Here is a 16,809-nt window from a genome sequence, read left to right on the forward strand (position 1 = left end):
GAGGTGAGGAAAAATGAAGTAGAGGATACTCCTTGGAAAAGGGTGACAGTTAGGAGCAGAAGAAATAGAAGCCACTCTGCACCAGTGGAAGCAGTGGAGCTATGAAAATGCTTCTAGGTACTTGAGGATGAGACTGGAGGACAGCCTGCAGAGGAAGAATCACAGGGGAACCTGCATGAGAGCGAGCAAGAGGCTGAAGGTCAGTCAAGCAGAGGCAATGAAACCCAGGCCTACAACAAGAAGAAGTAGTAGTAGTGGGAGTGGGAGACTCCTTACTGTGTGGGATCAAAACCCAAGTATGTCGCGAATACCCATGGACTCGCCAGGTATGCTGTCTCCCAGGAGGATGGATTAGAGACATGACTGAAGCATTGCCTACACTCATAAAGCCCACTGACAGGTATCCCTTTCTTCTCATCCATGTGGGAACAAATGATACCACCAAGCGGAGCTACAAAGAAATCACATCAGACTTTGAAGCTTTAGGATGGGAACTCAAGAACTTTGGGGCCCAGAGAGTTTTCTCATCCATCCTTCCAGTAGTTAGAAGAGGGATAGAAAGGGAACGAAAAATACTCCGGGTGAATGACTGGCTACGAAGGTGGTGCTGGTGTGAGAGAGTTGGTTTCTGGGACCACGGGCTATACTTCCTGGAAGATGGACTGTTGGCAAGGGATGGGTTGCAACTCACAAAGGCTGGGAAGAATGTGTTTGGCCACAGCATGAAGAACTTTATCAGGAGGGCTTTAAACTGAATCCTACGGGGAAGGGAGATGTAACCGAATCTTGGTGGGATGACTCCCATGACTGGAATACAGCAATTGAAGGATATAACTTGTTAAAAAGAACAGAAGGGAGGTGGAGTTCACTATATGTTACAAATACATATCTTTACACAGAAATACAGGAGGATGAGCTTGGTAGCCCCATCAAGAGCATCTGGGTTAAAATAAATGGAGCAAAGAATAAAAGGAACATGGTGGTTGGAGTCTACTACCAACCACCCAATCAAGGAAAAGACGAGGATGAAACTTTTGAGAAGCAAATTGCCAAAGTTTCAAGGCAGCATGATGTAGTAGTAATGGGGGACTTCAATTTCCCCGATATTTGTTGGGAGACAAATTCTGCAAAACATGGCCCCTCAAGAGATTCCTGACTTGTGTTGCTGATAACTTCCTGCTTCAGAAAGTAGAGGAAGGAACTAGAGGATTGGCTATCCTTGACTTGATCCTAACCAACAGAGATGACTTAGTGGATAAAGTAGCAGTTATGGGAACTCTGGGGAAAAGTGACCGTGTTGCACTTGAGTTCTTGGTTCTAATGGAAGCAAAAGCCGAGTATAGCCAAACATATACCCTGGATTTTAGGAAAGCCAATTTTAATAAATTCAGAACACTGATCAGTAAGGTCCCATGGCAAATGACTCTAATGAGAAAAGGAGTCCAAGATGGGTGGGAGTTTAAAAAAAAAGAGGAAATTCTAAAGGCACAATTACAATTCCAACAAGAAAAAAAGGCGAAAGACAACAGAAGAAGCCAATGTGGCTTCACAAAAAGCTTAGAGATGACTTGAAAACAAAAAAGTACACATACAGGAAGTGGAAGGAAGGCCAAGCTACAAAGGAAGAGTACAGGCAGGTAGCACAGAATTGCAGGGATGGCGTCAGGAAGGCTAAAGCTGAGAACTACCTGAGGTTAGCGAGGGATGCTAAAAGCAACAAAAAAGCTTTCTTCAGGTACATGCATACTAAAAGACAGAGGAAAGAAATAGTGGTTCAGCTATTAAATAAGGATGGCAAAATGATAACAGATGACAAGGAAAAGGCAGAAGTGCTCAATTCCTACTTTGGCTCAGTCTTCTCCCAAAGAGGGTCTATGAGCCCTCTTGGCAAAGGAGAAGTACAGGCTGAAGGGGCAGGATTGCAGCTTGAGATTGATAGGCATATGGTCAAGGAACACCTAATTACTTTGAATGAGCTCAGATCTCCAGGGCCAGATGAACTGCACCCTAGAGTAATAAAGGAACTGGCAGAAGAACTCTTAGAACCACTGTCTATTCTCTTCGAGAAATCACGGTGGACGGGTGAAGTGCCAGATGATTGGAGGGTGGCTAATGTTGTCCCTATCTTCAAAAAGGGCAAAAAGGAGGAACCTGGGAACTACAGACCAGTCAGTCTGATATCAATCCCTGGGAAAATTATGGAGCAGATGATAAAGCAATCCATCTGTAAGCACCTTGAAAACAATGCAGTGATTACTCGAAGCCAACATGGATTTGTCAAGAACAAATCCTGCCAGATGAACCTGATCTCATTTTTTGGTCAGGTAACCTCCCTTGTGGACTGTGGGGATGCTGTAGACATAATATACCTCAGCTTCAGCAAAGCTTTCGACAAAATGCCCCATGATATTCTGATGAGCAAACTAGGTAAAAGTGGGCTAAATGAAACAATGATCAGGTGGATCCACAGTTGGCTACAGAATTGGACTCAAAGAGTGCTTATCAATGGGATCTTCTCAAACTGGGGAGAGGTAACGAGTGGGGTACCGCAGGGCTCAGTCCTGGGCCCAGTGCTCTTCAACATTTGTATTAATGACTTGGATGAGGAGGTGCAGGGAATGCTGATCAAATTTGCAGATGACACAAAATTGAGCGGGATAGCTATAGGATGTTGGAAAAGTCCGCCACAGACTCCAGTGAGGCCGGATTCTTTAGAATCCAGCCCCCCAGAGTCCGTGGCAGAACAGTCTACCCCCCAACCCCTGAAATCCCCCCCAGAACGGACCTACCTGGCAGTGGCGGCGGCTCCGGGTCGTCTTCCTGCCACTTCCGGGCTGCTGCGGCCGCAAATGGCGGCCATTGTAGCGGCCGCCATTTGCATCCCTGCCAAGCCGTGATAGGCTATGTAAGTATTCCTAATGGATTCCTGCATTGAGCAGGGGGTTGGACTCGATGGCCTTGTAGCCCCCTTCCAACCCTACTATTCTATGATTCTATGAATCTAAGTATCTACGTAGCCTATCACAGCAAAAGGCAGGGACACAAATGGCATAGTGGCCACCATTTGCGTCCCTGCCTTTTGCCATGATAGGCTATGTAGATACTTACGTAGCCTATCACGGCTTCACAGGGACGGAAATGGCAGCCAGCGTAGCAGCCGCCATTTGCGGCTGCAGCCCGGCTGCGGCCAGAAGTCCAGCTGCGTCCAGCCCCGCAGGAGCAGAGCAGAGTGGAGCCGGCTGGGGAGGATTCCAGGGGGGAGGGACAGATTGTCTCCCACAGACCCCAGCGGACAGAGGTAAGTGGGGTTTCATACACCCCTAGATAGCTAATACCTTGGAAGACAGAAACAAAATTCAAAGTGATCTTGATTGGCTGGAGTGCTGGGCAGAAAACAATGGAATGGCATTTAATAGGGATAAATGCCAAGTTCTGCACCTAGGAAAAAGAAACCAAATGCACAGTTACAAGATGGGGGATACATGGCTCAACAATACTACAAGCAAGAAGGATCTTGGAATTGTTGTAGATCACAAGCTGAATATGAGCCAACAATGTGATGTGGCTGCAAAAAAGGCAAATGCTGTTTTGGGCTGCATTAATAGAAGCATCGCTTCCAAATCCCAGGAAGTACTAGTTCCCCTCTACTCAGCACTGGTTAGGCTTCATCTGGAGTACTGTGTCCAGTTCTGGGCACCACACTTTAAGAAGGATGTAGACAAGCTGGAGACGGTTCAGAGGAGGGCAACAAAGATGATCAGGGGACTGGAAACAAAGCCCTATGAGGAGAGACTGAAAGAACTGGGCATGTTTAGCTTTGAGAAGAGAAGATTGAGGGGAGATATGATAGCGCTCTTCAAGTACTTGAAAGGCTGTCACACAGCCAGGATTTCTTCTCAATCATCCCAGAGTGCAGGACATGGAATAATGGGCTCAAGTGACAGGAAGCCAGATTCCGGTTGAACATCAGGAAAAACTTCCTGACTGTTAGAGCAACGCGACAATGGAACCAATTCCCTTGAGAGGTGGTGGGCTCTCCCACACTGGAGGCATTCAAGACAAAGCTGGACATCCACATGTCAGGGATGCTTTGACTTAGATTCCTGCATTGAGCAGGGGGTTGGACTCAGTGGTCTTATAGGCCCCTTCCAACCCTACTATTCTATGATTCTATATAAAGGCTATATGACTGGAGGGTCATTGCTCAGACCTGTAGTTCTTGTTCTCATGAAATTCTGGTCTTGTATATATCAATCACTGTTATTGACAGAACCATAATTCCATGTATTGAGCTTCCAAAATTTCTGCAAGTTTATGTCAATTATGCTTAATAAGCTAAGACCTTTCATTTGATTTTTCATGGCACATTAATACTGCATTACAGGCAAGTTCCCCTGCATTCGTATTAATGTCAATGAAATGTACTGTGAATTGAAAGTCTCACAGTGTATGCCCATTAAAGAAATAATGGGCAAGCATAGGTAAAAGAGGCAGACAGGCACTGAGTTGTGCACTGCTTAATAAAGTCACTTGACGCTGAAACATTTAACCAATGTCATGACCCAAGAAAATCCAGCTCTGGGGGTTTGAGAACATCAGCAAAGAAAAATACAAGGGCGGAGAAGAGAAAAGGAAAAAAGCAGAAAAAAATGACTGATCAGCAAAACTAAGTTAAATATATTCTAACTGGTAGTTTCTGAACTCACTTTTTGCCTTTTTAATGTCAAAGCATTTCTTATTCCATAGAAACTGGAATAAATAGCTGGATTGAAGTCAGTGGCTGCCAGTTCCAGTCCAGTTCCGGAGGGGCTGTGATTCCATTCAAGGTTTTAGCTACCACCAGCCAAAACCCAAACAGTGCTATCCAAGGTACTGAAAGGTGCTATCCAAGGTGCTGAACCCTGTCCCCAAAAGTGGTTTTGGCACCTTGGATAGCATTATTAGAGTTTTGGCGGGTGGCAACTAAAACCAGGGCTGTGCAAGAACCGCCCAATCCAACTTGGAAGCCGCTTCAAAGGCGGGCCTGATTTGGCTTGGGCTGATTTGGGGGGAGGGGCTGACGCACCTGACATACAAGGCTGAATCATGCTTCGCTCCCCTCAACATGCCGCCCAGCCCCCAGTTCCTTACCTGAACACTTGTTCTGTGTGTGTGTGTGGGGGGGGTGCCGCCTCCACCAGGGGAGCCACCGCTGCCATTGCTGCTGGTACCACTAGGGAAGCTGGGGAAAACGCTGCCCATCACAGCTTGCCAATTGCTGACAGGCACAAGGGCAGGAGTAGCCCTCCAACTGCACTCTCTCCCTTCCTTTGAAGGAGGGGAGGGTGCCCAGTTGGAGGACAACTCTTCCCTCTGCTCAAGCCTTCATGGGTTCCTTGCTTGCGAGGAGCCTGTGGAGGCTTGAGGCAGGCAGCAGAGGCAGGAGTCGCCCTCCAACTGTGCTCTTTCCCTTCTTTGGAGGCCAACTCCTGTCAATGAGGGTGGGCTGGCACCACTGCTGCCACCAACCCCCAGGCCCTCTGGACATGTGCTAGCAATCTTCTTGTTCCAGGGAATGGAGGCAGCCATTGTTCCCTTTTTTTTTGCACCATGGCTGTGCCCACGAGTGGCAGGTCTGTGATTTTTTTTGGTTCAGTCCACAGGGGCAGATCTGCTCTGTGACTGAATGGTGGTTTGTGGGATTTGCTCTGCAAAAATCTTATGAAACCAATAGGATCCCTGCCAACGATCCCTGTTTTTGCACCGTGGCTGCACTGATGAGTGGCAAATCCATGGTTTTACTTTTTCAGTCCATGAAGGCAGAAAAAGGGTCTCCCCTTTAAAAATCATATGAAATCATGAGGATCCCTTTTTGATTTTATGGATCTTCATTTTACCCAGTCCCCATAGCATGCTCTTTCTTCTTGGCTTTGTTCTGCCAAAGGAGAGTGGGAAGAGGTAAGGCTTCCTCTGCCATTCCTGGCAGAGACTGGGACACTTGCTCCCAGTGGCTAAGACTGGAGCAGAGAGAGAAATGCCATGGAGCTTCCCTCTTGGCTTCCATCCCACCCTGATGCTGCCGCCGCCACCATCACCACTATCATTGCACACAATGGCAGCTTGTCAGGGCAGCGGGAGGCTGCTCAATTATCAAGCAGCTCGTGTACCCCAATGGATCATCTTGTGCACCCCACTTTGGAGACCACTGCTCTAGCCAAATAACTTTCACACAGTCCTCTCCTTTCCAGTAACACCCCCTCTCTCACAATGAGCAAGAGGAGGCTGACTCAAAGCAACGCTCACTCCCTCCTCCTCCTCCTCCTCCTCCCTCTCTTCTCCCCTTCCCGCACCTCTTTGGAGCCTCCACATCCTCTCACCTTCCCCCTCCCTCCTCCTCCTCCTGCCCCTCTGTGTGATCTTTCAGAAGTTGATACATTTTGGAGACAGCCTGTCTAGGCTGCTCAGAAGGCATAAGAAGTGCTCCGAATATATGAGGTGGACGAGGCGTTTCATGGAGGAGCTGCTTCTCTTCAGGGAGCCTTGGTGCTGCTCTCATCACATCATGATGAGCCACCTCCGAATCAGCCCACTTTGCTTCATTATTCGGGCTTCCTACCGAGATGGTGCACAGCCCTAATTAAAACCCTGAATGGAATCACAGCCCGTCTGAAACTGGAGTCATCTGCTGCCACTGGTGGAAGTTTAACTTCAGGGTGAAATCACAAACATGTCGGTTGGAAACAAATGCTGATTTCAGGGCGGGGGGGCTTTGACCATGGGACAGTCATTATGTATTAAAATTATGGCCCACTGTTGCTTTAAAGAGCCCATCAATCATGTACGTTTCCTAGGAAGTATCCCATCCAGGCAGTTGACAGGAATAGTCCTGCATACCATTAACCATAGGAACACATCATGTGCCTTCAGACCATTAAGAAGATGGATCTGGTGCCTATTCAAAACAAAGTTCACCCCCAAATGATGCAAATATCATTGACTGGGTGTTTCATATTATTATTGTTGATGTTGCTATTGTTGTTATTATTTGCCATGGGATAAAATATTAGTCCAGTATAGTTAATGAGCCCTGTTAAGTTTCTGTTGGGATCCACTAAGCAGTTGGTTACCAAGATGGCAGGTAGGCGGGAGACAATAGAAAGCATCATGCTATGTCTGTTGTGCCACAGTTGTGGAAGCAAGGCAACTGAAAGAATTTAGAGAGGCTGGAGAGAGCTGGGAGGGGGTGGAAATCAAAACTGCAAGTGCCATTGCCATTCTCCCCTGGGAACCCAGAACAGTACTTAGGTGAAATGATACTAGAAGACCACTGAATCTATTGAGGTGATATTTAAAATACAAAGTGTGAGTGAGTGAATGGTCTGTCTTTAAATTAATCTTAACTGGATACTTTCTTTGCATCATAAAGATATTGACAGGAAGTGCATTGTAGATCTCTGATTTGTGAAATAAATCCACATATTTTATTGAAGCAGTGAAACATCTACACACTTTTTTCTTGGTGCAAAATAATTGGCACAGCCCTGGTAAGATGGTGTTAACACTTGAAGTGGTGTGACTAAAATGGCTTTACAGGGCTTGGGGTTGTAAGAAATAGTGCCATTGTCAGTTCCTACAGCTACAGTTTATAAGGCAACTCCACTCTTCTCATATTTCACCTAATTAGGTTATCTTTCTTACATTTGATATACCGCTTGGGACTGCACAACAACCACATTGTCCCCCATTTCCTTTCATGAGACTGGGCTGGAGATTCCCCACATGCACACGCACGCTGATCTTGGGGATAAGTTGTTTCTGCTTATGAAGTCCCCTCTGTTTTCACCACCATGGACAGAAGCCTGCAAATTTAAGCCATCACTGGATGATGAGGGAAATAATGCAACTGATAGTATTGACCGTGTGTGCCAATGTAGCTTTTCATTGGTATTCTATTACAGTTTTTAAACGATGAAGTGTAAAGTATAAAAGTGCATACAGTGGTAGCAAGAACACAGTTCCTCATGTTTTGAGCCTCCCTCCAGTTTTGTTTTGTTTTGTTTGGTTTTTAAATAGCTTTTCTTATGGAGGCATTTCATGGAGGAGCCGCTTCTCTTCGGGGAACACAACTTGGTGTCCCTTTTTTTTGTATTAGCTAACAAAATAGTCACTAATTAAATTAAATTAATAAAGTAAGTAAGTAAGTAAACTATTAATTTTATAATTAATTGGAGTCGCAAAAATCTTGAAATGTCAACAAAAATGAAAGAATATCTAGTCATAACACAAGACATTAGCATATAATATAAACCAGAGAACAACAACAACAGAGAATGGACCCAGTTTTGCAGGGGTGGGAATAGCCCTTACACTAATACACTGAAGCCTTCAAGTAGACTTACACAGCTGTCAGAGTTGGGCACTTTGTGCCTGCCCCATCAGAGTGGAACCATGCCCACTGTCACCCCTAGGCAAGCCCCTGCCATACAGTACCCCTGTAGCCCTCTGAGGGAGGAGTATGAGTGGGGGCTACCCCACATCAGGGGGAGGGCCAAGCGTATAACGGTGTCCCCTGACCTACTAATCTGTTGCGGCTTCAGACTGTATGGAGTGTAAAGCTATGTGCTACTTAGTGAAGTCTGCCCCCAGTGGCTGAAAATGTAATTGCATGCTTCATCCACATGGACACACTTAAATTAATTAAAAATTAATGCATTTTAAAAACAAGATATCCTTGAAGTGTACATTCCAAGGGTCCCCACATTTCAGGTGTCTAGCTTTCACAGTCTTGGAGCTATCGTGATGATGGCCAGACAGACAGATGGACAGAGGCACATCCTCTTTTATGATTATAGGTAATCGTATGGTTACAATGTATGGTTACAATTTGCTTGCTGCGGTGCTGAATCATCATCCCAAGTTTGGTTGAAATCGATCAAATGGTATTGAAGCTGTAAATCTTTTAAAAGATTGATTGGCCACCATTTTGTCTCAAGACAGCAGACCACATTTTCACTATGACTAAAATGATCCCAGATAGAGATAGAACAAATCCTAAAAGTTTCTTAACAATTGGATGTACTGTTTTGAGTCCAAAGAGGGCATACAAACAAAAGCTTCCATTGATATATAGAGAGAAGAGAAGAACAGATAAATTGACTGCTTACAGACATTTCACTCAAATAAGTAATTTAAGATTAACAGAATATCAAAATCCTCATTTTTAATAAAAAAGTGCTTAATAATTTTTTACAATTATCCTTAGATCTAAATGCAGTCCATGGATTGGATCTAGATTTAGTCATTCTTAAAGTAGACCCATTGAAATCAATGGGACTTACTTTAGTCATGGCTAGCTTAAATTCCACTGATTTCAATGGGTCTTCTCTAAACCTGGATCCAACCCCCTATCCCCTGCACTTGTTTATTTATTTTAACTACTTGTAAACTGCTTGATATTCTAAGATCTCTAAGCAGTTTACATAAAAATGCATAAAATGCAATACAAAAACCAATATAAAAGCATTTACACAAAGAGTAAAACAGAGTAAAACAGCGCAATTACAAGCCAGGGAATTACTAAGTAAATGGAGATGTCTTCAAAAGATGTCTGAAGCTCTCCACAGTTTCCCTAGTGAAGACAAAAACAAAACAAAATAAAACATGAGTTATGCACTGAAATAGGGGCCACAACTTTCCCTTATATTATCTGCAATAGGCTATAGCTAACTCAGCTCCTATCCCCAAACCTTCCTCAGTGTGAGTGTCTCCTCCTTCTTCTAAGGTGAGAGCTAAGAAACAGTATCTCCTACTGTCTGGCTTGTTCAAATGACTCTACCCTGGCTTAAAATTTCAGATCAAGCCTGAGACTGATTCTTACTCCTCATTCCTACCCCACTTTAAAGATGTGCCAGGGAAGGTTCTAGCAGCAAAATCATCAGTATGACTCAGTTAATCTTTGGGATCAATGCAGCCATTCCAGTTCTCTTCAGTCTGGAAAGCTGTGAGTGGTTGGTTTGGCTTAGCCTCCTTTCCCAACTCTGAGGCTGTTCACCAGTGCACCTGTCCGAAGTCTGCATGCTGCAGGCAAAGTTGTCTCCTCTTGTTTGCAACACAGGATGTTGATGTCAGATCAGCATCACCTGCTGCAAGCTAGGACTTCAACTAGGATCCTCCTGATGAATGCACTAGTGACTGGTCTTATTCTATCCCTCTACCTATCTGCTTCCCACCACCATCTAGTCAGCCAACATCCCTGTCTATATCCTGTATCCTCTTGAAGACATATCTATTTACTCAAGCATTCCATGACTACTAATTGCCCTGCTCTGTTTTACTATCTGTATCCTTATTACAACTCCCCTTAGATCAGGAGTGAGGATGAGGAACCTTTTTCAGCCTGGCAACTGCAGTTTCTCATGGGTAGCCTTTTGGGAGCCACATGCAAAGCCAAAGCCTACACTTTACACATCCATTCACACAAATCTTTGGAATATGGCAGCAAGGCTTTCTCAGCGGTGGCTCCCCAATTATGGAATGAACCCAGCAAGGCCTGCCTGGTGCCAACATTGTTATCTTTTCACCATCAGGTTAAGATCTTCCTCTGCTTCCAGGCATTTGGCAGCATAATAATAGATTTTTAATCAGATCATGGGATACTGTTTGGATATGTGTGTGTGTGCTCTGTTTATAAGTTTGTAGTCAATTTTTTAATATATTATGCATTATACTGTATTTTAAGGTTTTTAATCTTTGTAGACTGCCCAGAGAGCTTTGGCTATTGGGCTCAACAGACATTTAATAAACGAATGAATGAAATCCATCAAAACACATACCTACTCACACTATGCTGTACATCAACATGCTCCACCCCATTCATAATTTCTCCTGCGGTTTCCATTGGGTTACTGACTGTTAGATTATCATTACATCCTGCATGATGCCATGTGAAGAATTGGGGGATTAACAAGCCAGCTGGGAAAAAGAGGGGCTAGACATGTTATGGCTATCCCTTCTTCTGGTTCTTCCCCCAACCTGATGGTTCCTGGCGGCCTTACCAGTTTGCCCTTGGGTCTGGTGGTGCTGCTGCTGAATGCCAGGTTGGTCCAAAATAAAATCTCCTTCATCCATGATTTGATTGTGGATGAGGGGGCTGACCCAGTATGCATTACTGAGACCTGAGTAGGGGAACTGGGAGGGGTTACTCTCTCCCAGCTGTGCCCTCCTGGGTACTCAGTGCAGCACCAACACCAACTCGAGGGTCAGGGAGGGGGGTTGCCATGGTCTATAGGAATTCAATTCCTCTCTTTAGTAGGGATGTACGAAAGTCACTTACCATTTCGCGGATCTGCTTCGCGGTGGGGGGGGAGGCGCTCCATCCCTCCCCCTGGAATCCTGCCCAGCCGGCTCCGCTCCACGGGGATTCTGTGGAGCCGCCAGCCGGCTCTGCCAGCAGCCGGACATTCAGCCACTGGGCAGCAGGGACGCAAATGGCAGCTCCCATAGCCACTTCCGTTTGTGTCCCTGTACTTCACCATGATAGGCTACGTAAATATTTACGTAGCCTATCACAGCAAAGTTAAAAAAAAACGCGTATGTAAATGGCAGCGGCTATGGTGGCCACCATTTGCGTTCGCTATTTTTCGCCGTTCTAGCCTATGTAAATATTTACGTAGGCTAGAACAGCTAAAAAGAGCGAATGAAAATGGCGGCCACCGTAGCTGCTGCCATTTGCGTACGCTGCACCCAGCCGCAGCCAGCCAGACCAGCCGCCCCCGCCGCCGCCACCACCACCCCTGCTGCCACCGCAACTGCCGCCCCCGCCGCTGCCCCCACCGCCACTGCACCTGCTGCCCCCACTGCCGCACCTGCTGCCGCACCCGCCGCCACTGCACCTGCCGCCTCCGCCCCGCCACACCTGCTGCCCCCGTCGCCACCCCCGCCGCAACTGCCACCCCGCCGCCGCACCTGCTGCCCTCGCCGCCGCCCCCGCTGCACCTGCCGCCCCCGCCTCCGCACCTTCCGCCGCCCCCACCTCCGCACCTTCCGCTGCCCCCGCCGCCGCCCCCACTGCACCTGCTGCCCCCGCCTCCGCACCTTCCACCACCCCAGCCGCCGCTGCACCTTCCGCTGCCACCGCACCGCCGCCGCACCGCCGCCACTGCATCCGCCCCAGGTAACTGCCATCCTGGGGGGTTCCGCGGGGCGGACGGGGGGGCAGGAGGCCATTCTGCCGTGGATTCCGGGGGGGCCGAATGCCAGTGCATCCTGCCTCACTGGAATCCGTGGTAGAATTCTCCGCCATCCCTACTCTTTAGGCTTCCTGATCATTCGAGTGCAGATCTTGAGTGTTTGTACCTTGTGTTGGATACCTGGGATAGATTAGGGATTCTGCTGGTGTACTGCCCACTCTGCTGCCCATCAGACACCCTGCCTGAGCTGACAGACATGGTCTCGGACTTGGTGTTGAGGACCCCTAGGATGATGGACCTGGGGGATCTCAAATTCCATGCCGAGGCCGCTTTATCTGGGGCAGCTCAGGACTTCATGGCCGCCATGACAACCATGGGGCTGTCCCAACATGTCATCGGCCCAACGCATATAAAAGGACACACACTTGATCTGGTTTTCTCGACTGGGCAGGAGGATGGTGATCTGAAAGTGGAGGAATTAACATCTGTCCCTTTGTCATGGTCAGATCACTTCCTGCTGAGGTTTAGACTCTTGGCAGCCTTCCCCCTCTGCAAGGGTGGAGGACCTATTAAAATGGTCCACCCCCAGACGCTAATGGATTCCGATGGATTCCAGAGGGCTCTGGGGGATTTTCCTGCTGGCATGGCAGGTGCTCCTGTCGAAGTCCAGGTCGCTCTGTGGAATGCAGAGATGACTCAGGCAGTTGACACAAGCACCCCCAAGCACCCTCTCCCTCTGAGCAGAGCCCAGCCAGCTCCTTGGTATATACCTGAGCTGAGGGCAATGAAGCAAGAGCAGAGATGGCTAGAATGCAAGTGGAGGAAAATTCATGCTGAGTCTGACCAAACACAGGTTAGAGCTCACTATTGAGCCCACCATGTGGCTGTGAGGGTGGCAAAGAGACAGTTCTTTTCCACCAGCATTGCATCTTCTCAGTGTCATCCAGCAGAGCTTTTCTGAGTGGTTTGCAGCCTGTTACATTCTGGGCCAGCGAGAGAGACTTTGGAACCCTTGGTTGCATGCTGTGATGAGTTTGCATGGCACTTTGAAGATAAAGTCGCTCAGATTTGTCATGAATTGGACACCATGATTAATGCAGTTCCATTGGTAGAGGCGTTCAGAGCACCATCTGGTCCAGTTTTATTGGACAAGTTTCAGTTATTGAGGCCTGAGGATGTGGACAAGGTGCTTGGCCAATCCAATTGACCACTTGTGTGCTTGACCCTTGCCCTTCGTGGCTTATTACATCAAACAAGGAGGGGATGTCTGGCTGGGTCCAAGAAGTTGTAAGTTCCTCCTTGAGAGAGGGAGTGGTGCCAGCCTCTTTAAAAGAGGCAGTAATCAGACCACTCCTGAAAAAGCCTAACCTGGACCCAGAGGATGTTAACAATTACAGGCCAGTGGCCAACATCCCCTTCCTGGGCAAGGGGCTTGAGTGGGTGGTTGCGGGACAGCTCCAGGCACTCTTGAATGAATCGGATTATCTAGATCCATTTCAATCGGGCTTCAGGCCTTGTTTTGGAATAGAAACTGCCTTGGCCGCCCTGTGGGATGACCTTTGCTGGGAGAGGGACAGGGGGAGTGCGACCCTGTTGATTCTCCTGGACTTCTCAGCAGCTTTTGATACCATCGACCATCATATCCTCCTGGTTAGGTTGTCTGGGTTGGGAGTTGGAGGCACTGCAATGCAGTGGTTCCACTCCTACTTGGATGGCTGATTCCAGAAGGTGGTGCTGGGAGATTATTGCTCTGTGCCATGCGGTTCCACAGGGCTCTATTTTATCCCCCATGCTGTTTAACATCTACATGAAACTGCTGGAGGAGGTTATCCGGAGGTATGGGCTGAGGTGCCATCAATATGCAGATGACACCCAGCTCTATCTCTCTTTCTCATCAAACCCAGGTGAGGCAGTGGCTGTTCTGAATCAGGGCCTGGATACGGTAATGGACTGGATGAGGACCAATAAACTGAAACTCAGTCCAGACAAGACGGAGGTGGTTTTTATGCCCGGCTAGGTGATATTCAACCTGTTCTGGAGGGGGTTGCACTCCCCCTAAAGGATCACGTTCGTAGTTTCGGTGTGCTCTTGGACCCAGAACTGTCACTTGAGGCACAGGTGAACTCAGTGGCATGGAGCACTTTTTATCAGTGTAGGCTGGTATACCAACTATGCCCTTATCTGGACAGAGATAGCCTAGCTACAGTTATCCATGCTCTGATAACTTCTTGTCGTCTGGATTACTGCAATGCGTTTATATATGGGGCTGCCTTTGAAAACGGTCCGGAAACTTCAGCTGGTCCAAAATAGGGCAGCAAGATTGTTAACAGGGACTGGCCAATGAGCTCATATTATGCCAGTACTTTTCCAGCTGCGCTGGCTGCCAGTCCATTTCCGGGCCCGATTCAAAGTGCTGGTATTAACATTCAAAGCCCTAAATTGCTTGGGGCTAGGTTATCTGGAGGACCTCCTCCCATATGCGCCTGCCCGAACCTTAAGATCATTCTCAATGGCCCATCTCCATGAGCCCCTGCCAAAGAAAGTGAGGCGGGTGGCTGCTAGGAGGAGGGCCTTTTCTGCTGTGGCACTCCAGTTGTGAAATGAGCTCCCTAGTGAGGTTTGCCTAGCCCCTACATTATATTCCTTTTGGTGCCAGGTGAAGACCTTTTTATTTTCCCAGGCATTTTAGCATTCTAGCTTACTAGACTTTAAGCTTTGCTGTTTTAAATCTGTATTTTAAATCTCTGCATTGCTGCTAGGTTTTACTCTGGTTTTATTCTGGTTGTATTGTTATATTCTGGTTTTAATGTTTTTATATTTTATATTGTTTTACTGTGTGCTTTTTGGTTTTGATTTTTGTGAACCGCCCAGAAAGCTTCAGCTATTGGGCGGTAGAGAAATGAAATGAAATAAATAAGAATGAGAGCCAGTGTGTGGTATAGTGGTTAGAGTGCTGGACTGGGAGTTTGGGAGATCCAGGTTCTAGTCTCCACTCGGCCGTGGAAACTGACTGGGTGACTTTGGGCCAGTCACAGACTCTCAGCCTAATTTACCTCACAGGGTTGTTGTTGTGAGGATAAAATGGAGAGGAGGAAGATCAAGTATGCCGCCATGGGTTCCTTAAGGAGGAAAAAAGGTGGGATATAAATGTAACAGATAGATTAGATAGATAGATAGATAGATAGATAGATAGATAGATAGATAGATAGGAAATGGTAGGAAACACTGAGACTTCTCAAATCCTTCTAATTATGGCCAGATGAAAGCATAAACTAAGGCAAGGATGCACAATCTGCAGCCCAGGAACTGCATGCAGGCCCCATGGGTGCCCCAACCCCCTCTATCACCACCACTAAATTCCGTCCCCTAGGATCCTGATAGAGATTGCTCTTTCATCACTTTTAGCTGCAGTGAGGATAGAGCGATCTGTAGCAGGATGGCTGGGATGGGTGTGCTCAGGCATGTGTGTGTATGCAAGTGTGCATATGTGTGCATGCATATATTCACGCAAACCCTGATCCAGCATCACATGTGGCCCCCGGGAGTATAAATATTGTCTACCCCTGGCTTAGATGGCCTAAGCTGTAGATCCTTGGCCTGCAATTGGCTCTGCCTCCTGACTGATCTTCTGCCCAGCTCTCCACTCCATCCATCTTCAGCCCATACCTGTGAGGATGTGCACTTCAGCCCCCTGTGTGATTGGCTGCCAATGGCCTGCCACAGGCGTATGATGCACATCATAGAAAATAAACAAATTAAGTACAGGGCAGCCTTATAGTGTGTCATACTTATGGTCTGATCCAGGAACAGCAGTTCTGAATGCAACATTCGGGAGCATTCCAAAATCTCAGAATGACAGCTATTTTCCCCAGACTTACTGCCTAAAACCACTGGGGTCTCATGTGGAAAAGGCCATGTACTCCTTATGGATTTGCCCCAATATACCTAACCCTCAATTAACCCATCCCCTCAAAATTGCTATACTCTCATTCTCACTGTCAGGGAGCAAAATGCTATTATGCCCATTAGAGAGTTAAAGGAAAACTGAAACTGCTGATGTTGGCCTATTTCCATTTGAAATGTTTCACTGATATCTGAAAGTGGGCACAGACCAGCTTAGTACCAGTTTAGCGCGATAATGCTAAACATTGGTGCTAGCATACTCGGCTGCCACACTAGCTTAAGGTTCTCTTTTGTGATATTGCACTAGTGCAGCATTTGGAACACACCACCCTAAGCCCCTTTCACTGGGATGCCAAGGGTGTTTCCAGATGGAGAGCTTATAGTGCTCCCCATCAGAAAGCATTGTGCAGCAATTTGCTATGGCGCTATATCCGTTCCTCCCCCCGGAATCCTCTTAGGCCAGCTCCGCTCTGTGGCAATTCCACGGAGCTGCTAGTTGGCTCCAAAGCTCCAGCAATATGTCCGCCATGCCATATCACTGGCCGAAGGGGACTGACTGCGGACGCAAATGGCATCTAGGATACCATTTTCAGCCATAAAGCTCTTAGTTTGAGGTTAATGCAGCCATTTGACGCCATTTGCATCCACAGTCAGTCCCCTTCAGCTGGCTATACGGCATGGCAGCCGTATCGCTAGCAATCTGGAGCTGGACAATCCGGCCAAAGATGATTCCGCAGGG

Source organism: Heloderma suspectum, chromosome 4 (genome assembly GCF_057233095.1).
Source record: "Heloderma suspectum isolate Gila_16-S chromosome 4, 16-S_ref, whole genome shotgun sequence".
NCBI lineage: Eukaryota > Metazoa > Chordata > Lepidosauria > Squamata > Helodermatidae > Heloderma > Heloderma suspectum.